Here is a 9,126-nt window from a genome sequence, read left to right as displayed (position 1 = left end):
GATCTTCTTGGAGGTCAATCTCTTTGAAGTTGATGGTGCGCTCAGGAGTCTTCAAGCACTTGTGAAGTTGTGACACGTGGAACACATCATGCACGTTCGCGAAGTTGGAGGGAAGCTCAAGTTGATAGGCGAGGTCGCCTCTTTTGCCAATGATCTTGAAAGGACCCACGTATCTAGGGGCAAGCTTCCCTTTGATACCGAAGCGACGAGTGCCTTTCATTGGAGAGACGTGGAGGTAGACATGGTCTCCGATCTCGAAAGCCACATCATGGTGCTTACTATCATAGTAACTCTTCTGGCGCGATTGCGCGGCTTTGAGATTTTCACGGATGACTTTACACATTTCTTCAGCCTCTGTGATTAAGTCATTGCCAAGAAGTTGGCGTTCACCAGTCTCTGACCAATTGAGAGGAGTACGACACTTTCTGCCATAGAGAATCTCGAATGGGGCCTTGCCCGAACTCGCTTGGAAGCTGTTGTTGTAGGAGAACTCGGCATATGGAAGGCAATCTTCCCATTTCATGCCAAAGGAAATGATACAAGCCCTGAGCATATCTTCAAGGATTTGATTGACTCGCTCGACTTGGCCACTAGTTTGAGGATGGAAAGCTGTGCTGAAGCGAATGTTTGTGCCCATGGCCTTCTGAAAGGAGTCCCAGAACTTAGAAGTGAAGATGCTCCCACGATCTGAAGAAATCAATTGTGGAATGCCGTGCAAGGAGACAATCCTGGAGGTGTATAGCTCTGCCAACTGAGCTGCTGTGATAGATTATTTGATTGGAAGGAAATGAGCCACTTTAGTAAGCTTGTCAATGACAACGAAGATAGCATCATTTCCACGCTTGGACTTTGGAAATCCAGTCACGAAGTCCATTTCGATATGATTAAACTTCCATTCTGGGATAGCAAGAGGTTGGAGGAGACTAGCTGGTCGTTGGTGTTCTGCTTTCACCCTTCGACAGACATCACATTCGTTCACGAATTGAGCGATTTCTCGCTTCATTCGAGTCCACCAATACGACTGCTTGAGGTCATGGTACATCTTTGTACTTCCAGGATGGATGGAAAGAAGAGAATTGTGTGCCTCGTTCATTATGACTTTCCTTAGATCACCTTTAGGAACCACAATCCGGTCCTCAAAGAATAAAGTGTCTCTGTCATCAATGCGATAGCACTTGTATTTGGAAAGACCCTTGTCAATACCACGTTTCACCTTCTTCACCATGGTATCCAGGAGTTGTGCCTCACGAATTTGATCTTCCAAAGTAGGAGAGACTATGAGGTTGGCAAGAAAGCCTTGAGGAACAACTTGGAGATTCAGCTTGCGGAAAGCTTCACAAAGATCCGGTTGGAATGGCTTGAGAATTAAGTTGTTGCAATAAGCCTTCCTGCTCAAAGCATCTGCAATGGCATTGGCCTTGCCTGGAGTATACTCAATACTCGGATTGTACTCTTGAATCATTTCGACCCATCGAGTTTGCCTGAGGTTGAGGTTAGGCTGAGTGAAGATGTACTTGAGACTCTTGTGATCGGTGAATATGTCCACTTGTCTTCCCAATAAGAGATGTCTCCATGTTATTAATGCATGGACAACTGCCGCCAACTCAAGATCATGAGTGGGGTAGTTCTTTTCATTGGGCTTCAACTGACGAGAGGTATAGGCCACGACTTTCTTCTCTTGCATTAACACAGCACCGAGACCTTGAAGAGAAGCATCACAGAAAACTTCGAATGGCTTGGATTCGTCAGGAGGAGTTAAGACAGGAGCTGTGACGAGTTTCTCTTTGAGAGTGTTGAAAGCAACGTCACACTCAGGAGACCAGACATACTTCACGTGCTTCTGGAGGAGGTTGGAAAGAGGCTTTGCAATCTTAGAGAAATTCTCAATGAATCTTCGGCAATAGCTTGCAAAACCAAGAAAACTGCGAAGCTGCTTGACATTCTGAGGAGGTTCCCAATTCACAATTGCAGACACCTTCTCGGGATTAACAGCGATGCCCTTGGCAGAGATGATATGACCAAGGTAAAGAACTTCATCGAGCCAAAACTCACATTTGGAAAACTTCGCATAGAATTGATACTCTCTGAGCTTGTCGAGCACCAATCGCAAATGTTTGGCATGATCCTTCTTATTCTTGGAGAAGACCAAGATATCATCGAGATACACCAGGACGAATTCATTGGTATAGGGGTTGAATATGAAATTCATCATCCGAGAGAATGTTGGAGGAGCATTGACAAGGCCGAAAGACATGACAGTATATTCATAAGAACCAAAGCTTGTTCTGAATGCTGTCTTGGGAATATCTTCTTCACGAATGTGAATCTGATGATAACCCATACGAAGGTCAAGCTTGGAGAAAACTTTAGCACCCTTGAGTTGCTCGAATAGCTCATTGATGTTGGGAAGTGGATACTTGTTCTTGATTGTCTTCTTTTTCAATTGACGGTAGTCGACACAAAGTCGGTCTGTGCCATCCTTCTTCTGGACAAAAAGAACACCACAACCCCATGGAGATGAACTCGGTCTCATCAAACCCAGACGCTCTTGTTCATCGAGCTGTTTCTTCAATTCCTTCAGCTCCTTGGGTCCAAGCTTGTATGGACGCTTGCAAACGGGTTCAGTGCCAGGCTCAAGATCGATAACGAACTCAAGTGGCCGGTGAGGAGGCATACCCGGAAGCTCTTCTGGAAAGACATCTTGATACTCACAAATGACTGGAATCTGAGAGATGGCATTCAACTCGCCCTTCTCATTGAGAGAAAACAACCGAATGGTTTCATCACGAGCGGCATAGATAATCACATCCTCAGAAGAGTGTGTCAATTGAATTTCCCTGGCAGCACAATCAAGTTGAGCCTTGTGCTTAGAAAGCCAGTCCATCCCGAGAATTAGATCAATATCCGAGTCACCAAGAACGAATTGGTTTGGCCAGAAATTTATAGTCGCCCATCTTGTTAACGGAATCCCGAACAAATACTTGAGAAGTCATTTGTCGAGCCGGGGAAACAATAGACAAAGGACTCGGCAATACTTCAGTAACCAGATCATGCATAGCCACAAAAGGTCTTGAAATGAAAGAATGCGATGCACCATTATCAAATAAAACTTTTGCAGGAATATCATTAACTGAGAGATTACCCAGTATCACATCAGTAGATTCCTCCGCTTGAGCTGCATTCATCATGTTCACCTTTGCAGACTTGGGATTATGCTTGACCACTGCATTGCTGGAAGATCTCACAGGAGGAGGAGGCGGAAGGCGCCTTTGGTTGAAGCACTTGTTAGCATAGTGACCTTTCTACTGACACTTGTTGCAAGTCACCTCTGAGAGTGGACGATGATAAGGAGCATTTGACTTTGGAGCTTGATTCTGAGACTTGTTCTGATAGCCAGGGTTGGATGAGTGGGAAGATCCATGGCCACCTTTGTTCTTCTGCTGGTAAGGCTGACGAAACGGAGGAGGAGGAGGCAACTAGAACTTCTGTTGCTTAGCAGCCACTAGTGAGGAAGAAGAAGACTGAACTGCGTCCCTGACTCTCTTCTTAGAAGCCTCACACTTGAGCTGAGCAGCCTCTTGCTTCAGAGCCATGTTGTAGAAATCATCATACTTGGTCGGCTCAAAAAGCACCAGAGGTAATTGCAGATCTTCTCTGAGGCCACCTCTGAATTGATAGATCATGCTCTTTTCATCAGGAACGTCTTGCTTAGCGAAGCGAGCGAGTTTCTGAAACTGAGTATTGTATTGATACACAGACATGCTGCCTTGCTTGAGATTGCGGAACTCCTCACGCTTACTCTCAACAACACTTTGTGGAATGTGGTGCGCTTTGAAGTCTCTGCGGAAATCATCCCAGGTAATCACACGACCTCCTCTGGAATCTTTGTATTGTTGATACCACTCGGCAGCTTGATCCTTGAGTTGAAAAGAAGCGACCTTGACAAAGTCCTCAGGTCTGACATTGCTACACTCAAAATGCTTGTTGATGTCCACGAGCCAATCATCGGCATCTGTGGCCTCGGCACAGTAGCTGAAAGACTTGGGCTGATTTGCGAGAAACTGGTTGAGGGTAGCGAAGTGAAGCTGATTGTTGCCTTGGCCTTGATTTCCTTGATTGCCTTGCCCTTGGGTGCATTCTTGCAAGAGTTGCAAAATCATCTGAGCATTGGCGTTGGTGGCTGCCATGATAGCTTGCCATGCCTCTGGAGGCGGAGGTGGTGGCGGAGGGTTTGCCTGACTCCCTTCATTGCGTTTCGGATTCTGACGCGTTGGCGGAGCCATCCTGAAGAGGGTGACATCCGTTAGCATCTTGATAGACAAATAGACAAGTTGAATCAACAGATAGAAATTGCAACATATAGTCTTCACAATAAACATTCGAACAAGGATGAACGAATGAATTCCAAAGTAAATCATCACACTTCCATTAAGATGAGAAGCCACTTGATAAGAGATTGATGAATAAAATAAAAAAGGTACGAGTGGAACAAATAAATGGTAGGGATTACCCAATCACAAACCAAATATCTGCGGGAAGAAATGCTAAGAGCTACTTGAATCCCACCTATAAACTCCCGAAACTTTGTGGTTATGCAATCTGGTGTTGGGGATACAGGGGACACAAAATATATCACCCAAACTAGCAATCCCTAGATCCAGCTGTATCCATCCATCAACACATAACCAAGAAACCTTGGGAAATCGTGTACCTCAACCTTAGAAAAGCATCCGTTATACGAGTTATGGCAATACTCCCGAACTCCCGCCCAACTACTGGGTGGCGTCGAGGTGATCTCACCAACAACTGCATAAAAGAGATTTTGATGTCGGCGAAACTCAGGTATTCCAGAACTGCAATGATAAAATTGTGACGGCAACACCTCGGAGCTCAACTCCCCGGGACACTACCACAACCCCTAAATGTCAGGAGGCACCAAGAACAATGTTCTCGTCACAAAACCATCGGAACGATTCTAAGATACCCGCTTGATCCTAAAAATAATTTAGTGAAATTTGAGGAGAGATGAGTCAAAACTTCTACGTCAGGAGGCCTCACCAGAGCGACGAAGGGACTGAGGAGTAAAAAGAATCCTACTCTCCGATATATATAATCCTAAGACTCAAAACATTTTTGTTCTAGACTCAACAACGCCAGCGATTCGATCAAACAGGGGGCTCCTAAGTCGGGGATGGCTCTGATTACCAACTTGTAACGCCCACGATGCGGCTATATCTCCCACGTGTCGAGGCACGACTTAGAGGCATAACCACATTGTGGTTTTGTCGCAAGAAGGGTCATCTTCACACAATCCCATGTAATGAACAAGAATGGGATAACGAGAGTTGGCTTACAATCGCCACTTCACACAATACATAAATATAATTCATACATCATCCAAAATCCAAAATCCACACATAGACCGACTACGGTCAAATCCAAATGAAAATAAGATAACCCCAAATGCTAGATCCCCGATCGTCCCAACTGGGCTCCACTACTGATCATCAGGAAAAGAAACATAGTAACGACCACGTTCCCCATCGAACTCCCACTTGAGCTCGGTTGCGTCATCTGCACTGGCATCGTCAGCACCTGCAACTATTTTGGTAGAATCTGTGAGTCACGAGGACTCATCAATCTCACACCCGCGAGATCAAGACTATTTAAGCTTATAGGAAAGGATGGTGTAATGAGGTGGAGCTGCAGCAGGCACTAAGCATATATGGTGGCTAACATACGCAAATGAGAGCGAGAAGAGAAGCAACGCAACGGTCGCGAAGCTAGAGATGATCAAGAAGTGATCCTGAAACTACTTACGTTCATGCATAACTCAAACCGTGTTCACTTCCCGGACTCCGCCGAGAAGAGACCATCACGGCTACACACACGGTTGATGTATTTTAATTGGGTCAAGTGACAAGTTCTCTACAACCGGACATTAACAAATTCCCATCTGCCTCATAACCGCAGACACGGCTTTCGAAAGATAATACCCTGCAGGGGTGTCCCAACTTAGCCCATTATAAGCTCTCACGGTCAACGAAGGATAAACCTTCTCCCAGGAAGACCCGATCAGTCTCGGAATCCCGGTTTATAAGACATTTCGACAATGGTAAAACAAGACCAGCAAAGCCGCCCGAATGTGCCGACAAATCCCGATAGGAGCTGCACATATCTCGTTCTCAGGGCACACAGGATGAGCAGTCCGTACAACTAAAACCAGGCCTCAAGTTTCCCCGAGGTGGCGCTGCAAAGGGCTCTAGTTTGGACCAGCACCCAGAGGAACACTGGCCCGGGGGTTTAAATAAAGATGACCCTCGGGCTCGCGAAAACCCAAGGGAAAAGGCTTAGGTGGCAAATGGTAAAACCAAGGTTGGGCCTTGCTGGAGGAGTTTTATTCAAGGCGAACTGTCAAGGGGGTCCCATAAATCACCCAACCGCGTAAGGAACGCAAACTCAAGGAACATAATACTGGTATGACGGAAACTAGGGCGGCAAGAGTGGAACAAAACACCAGGCATAAGGCCGAGCCTTCCACCCTTTACCAAATATATAGATGCATTAATTAAATAAGAGATATTGTGATATTCCAAAATATCCATGTTCCAACATGGAACCAACTTCAACTTCACCTGCAACCAGCAACGCTATAAGAAGGGCTGAGCAAAAGCGGTAACTTAGCCAAACAACGGTTTGCTAGGAAAGGATGGTTAGAGGCTTGACATGGCAATATGGGAGGCATGATATAGCAAGTGGTAGGTAGCGCAGCATAGCAATAGAACGAACAACTAGCAAAGCAAAGATAGAAGTGATTTCGAGGGTATGGTCATCTTGCCTGCAAGGTTCTCAGAGTTGTCGAAAGCTTGATCCTCGTAAGCGTACTCAACAGGTTCCTCATTCACGAACTCGTCTTCCGGCTCTACCCACAGCAAGAGCACAAGCAATGGAACCACAATCAATCACGGGAAATGCTCAAACAACATGATGCACTACATGAATGATATGCGAGATATGATATGCAATGCGTATGCGTGCTCCAGAAGAAAAAGGATGAACAAGGCAGTAACTTGGCAAACCAAGTATGCCACTGGAAAGATGAGATGATTTCGGTCGAAATCGATATAAAGATCGCCGGAAACGGATGCACGGTTTGCAAATGACAAGCAAAAACAAGAATGACACGATTCTGCGATTAACAGCAAGATAGCACTTAGAATACATCAAGTAACTATGCTACAGCACTCCAACATAGCAACAAAACATATGGTAGTGATCTACAGGAGATGCTTGACAAAAGATGAACACTGAGCTACGGCTAGATCACACTACAAGAGGTTCAAACAAGCATGGAAATAGTGCAAAAGATTTCAGGTTCACAGACTTTGTGAAATTACTGGACATGGCTGAAACAGCATCAGGTAGCAATGTTCAGAGCAAGAAAAACACATGCTACAGGAACTTAACATAGCAAAACAAGTCATGTCTTGAATCTAATAAATGCATAGAACAAAAGTCCCTTACTGACCATGAGCCAAAAAGGTACAGAAGATATGATGGCACCCATGTAAACATAGCAAGTTCCGTTAACAGGTTTCAGACTTAGCAGAAAACAGAGCATGGCCGAAACAGTAGTATGAAGGCATATTTGTGAGCTCGATACACTCATCACAAAGAAACTCATGACAAAACAAGCATACCTACAACAAGAAGGCATGTTTATGAAGCTAATCATGGCAAGAGAAAGTCCATAGCATGTATGTATCAACTACAACAACCTTGACAAAATTGAATATCATGTTAACAATCTGCCAGGAATATTTTATAGCAAAAGTGGAGCAAGATTAAGACATGCTATGGCACTCCATAATTGCAAACAAGGGCATGGATGGATAAAACACAACTATATCTACACAACATCCTTACTGAACATCAGCAAAAGGAGCATGGATATCTCTGTAGACACATGGATACATGGCAACAAAATAACAGCAGTCACAGACTAGGTAAAATTACCAAGTCCCTGAAAACAGAAACATCACGAAGCCTAGTTTGCATGCTTGTGCTAGTCACCACATAGATCACAAAAATACATGGCATATACCTCTGTAAAGATGGCATGGCATAGACCAAAACACCTGTAGATCTCATGCCCATAAGATGCACACATCAATTGCAACAAAAATAACAAATCACCAAGTTCTGATAAGTAACAGCAGTTAACAGCATATAGCACTCTTGCACCAGAGATTTGGGCATCAAGATGGCCTCAAATGAACATGGCACAATGAAACAAAATGAAGAGCATATCTAGACGAACATTTCTATATATTACACGCACGAAACGGAGCTATATGTAGAGAGTTATGATGCAATGAGCAGGAGCATATTATGCAAGAATTACGGGACTTGGAGAATTCGGAGGGGGAAGAAAAAGTCAACCATCTCAGATCGGATCGGGGCTCGTGCTAGGGTTCGTCGCTCGCGGGAGCTGCTGCTCGCCGGAGCTCGGGGAGAGGTGGCGGCCGGCGGAGGAGAGGAGGGAGACGGCGACGACCGGGCGGCGTCGGGCGGCGGAGGCGGTGGACGGCGACAAGGAAGAGGGCGGCGCGGGCACGGCCGCGGTGCTCGCGGGCACGGGCGGCGGAGACGAGGAGCGCCGGCGACCGGGGCGGCGCAGCGAGGCGCTGGAGGCGGTGCGGCGGCGGCGCGGGCGGCGGAGACGGCCGCGGGAGGGCGCGGGCGGCGGAGGAGCGCGGGATCGGGGAGGGCCCCGCGTGGGCCGAGTGGGCCGCGGGCGGCGGCGGGGCCGGCTGGGCCACGTGGCAACGCGGGAGAGGCCGGGCGCGGCGGCGGGTTCGTACGGCTGCGGAGAGGGGAAGGGGACTAGGGTTTGCACCGCAAATATTTCGGTGGGGGAGGTGTTTTTATAGGTAGAGGGAGCTAGGAGACTCCAAATGGAGCGCGGTTTTCGCCCACACGATCGTGATCGAACGACCGAGAGCATGGAGGTTACTTAGAGGGGTTTTGGGCTGTTAGGAGGGGGTTTTGCTGTAACACACAAAAGGACTTTGCGGTTACCCGGTTAACCGTTGGAGCATCAAACGACCTCCAAATGGCACGAAA

This window comes from Aegilops tauschii, chromosome 1 (genome assembly GCF_002575655.3).
Source record: "Aegilops tauschii subsp. strangulata cultivar AL8/78 chromosome 1, Aet v6.0, whole genome shotgun sequence".
NCBI lineage: Eukaryota > Viridiplantae > Streptophyta > Magnoliopsida > Poales > Poaceae > Aegilops > Aegilops tauschii.
Note: the sequence above shows the minus strand (reverse complement) of the source record.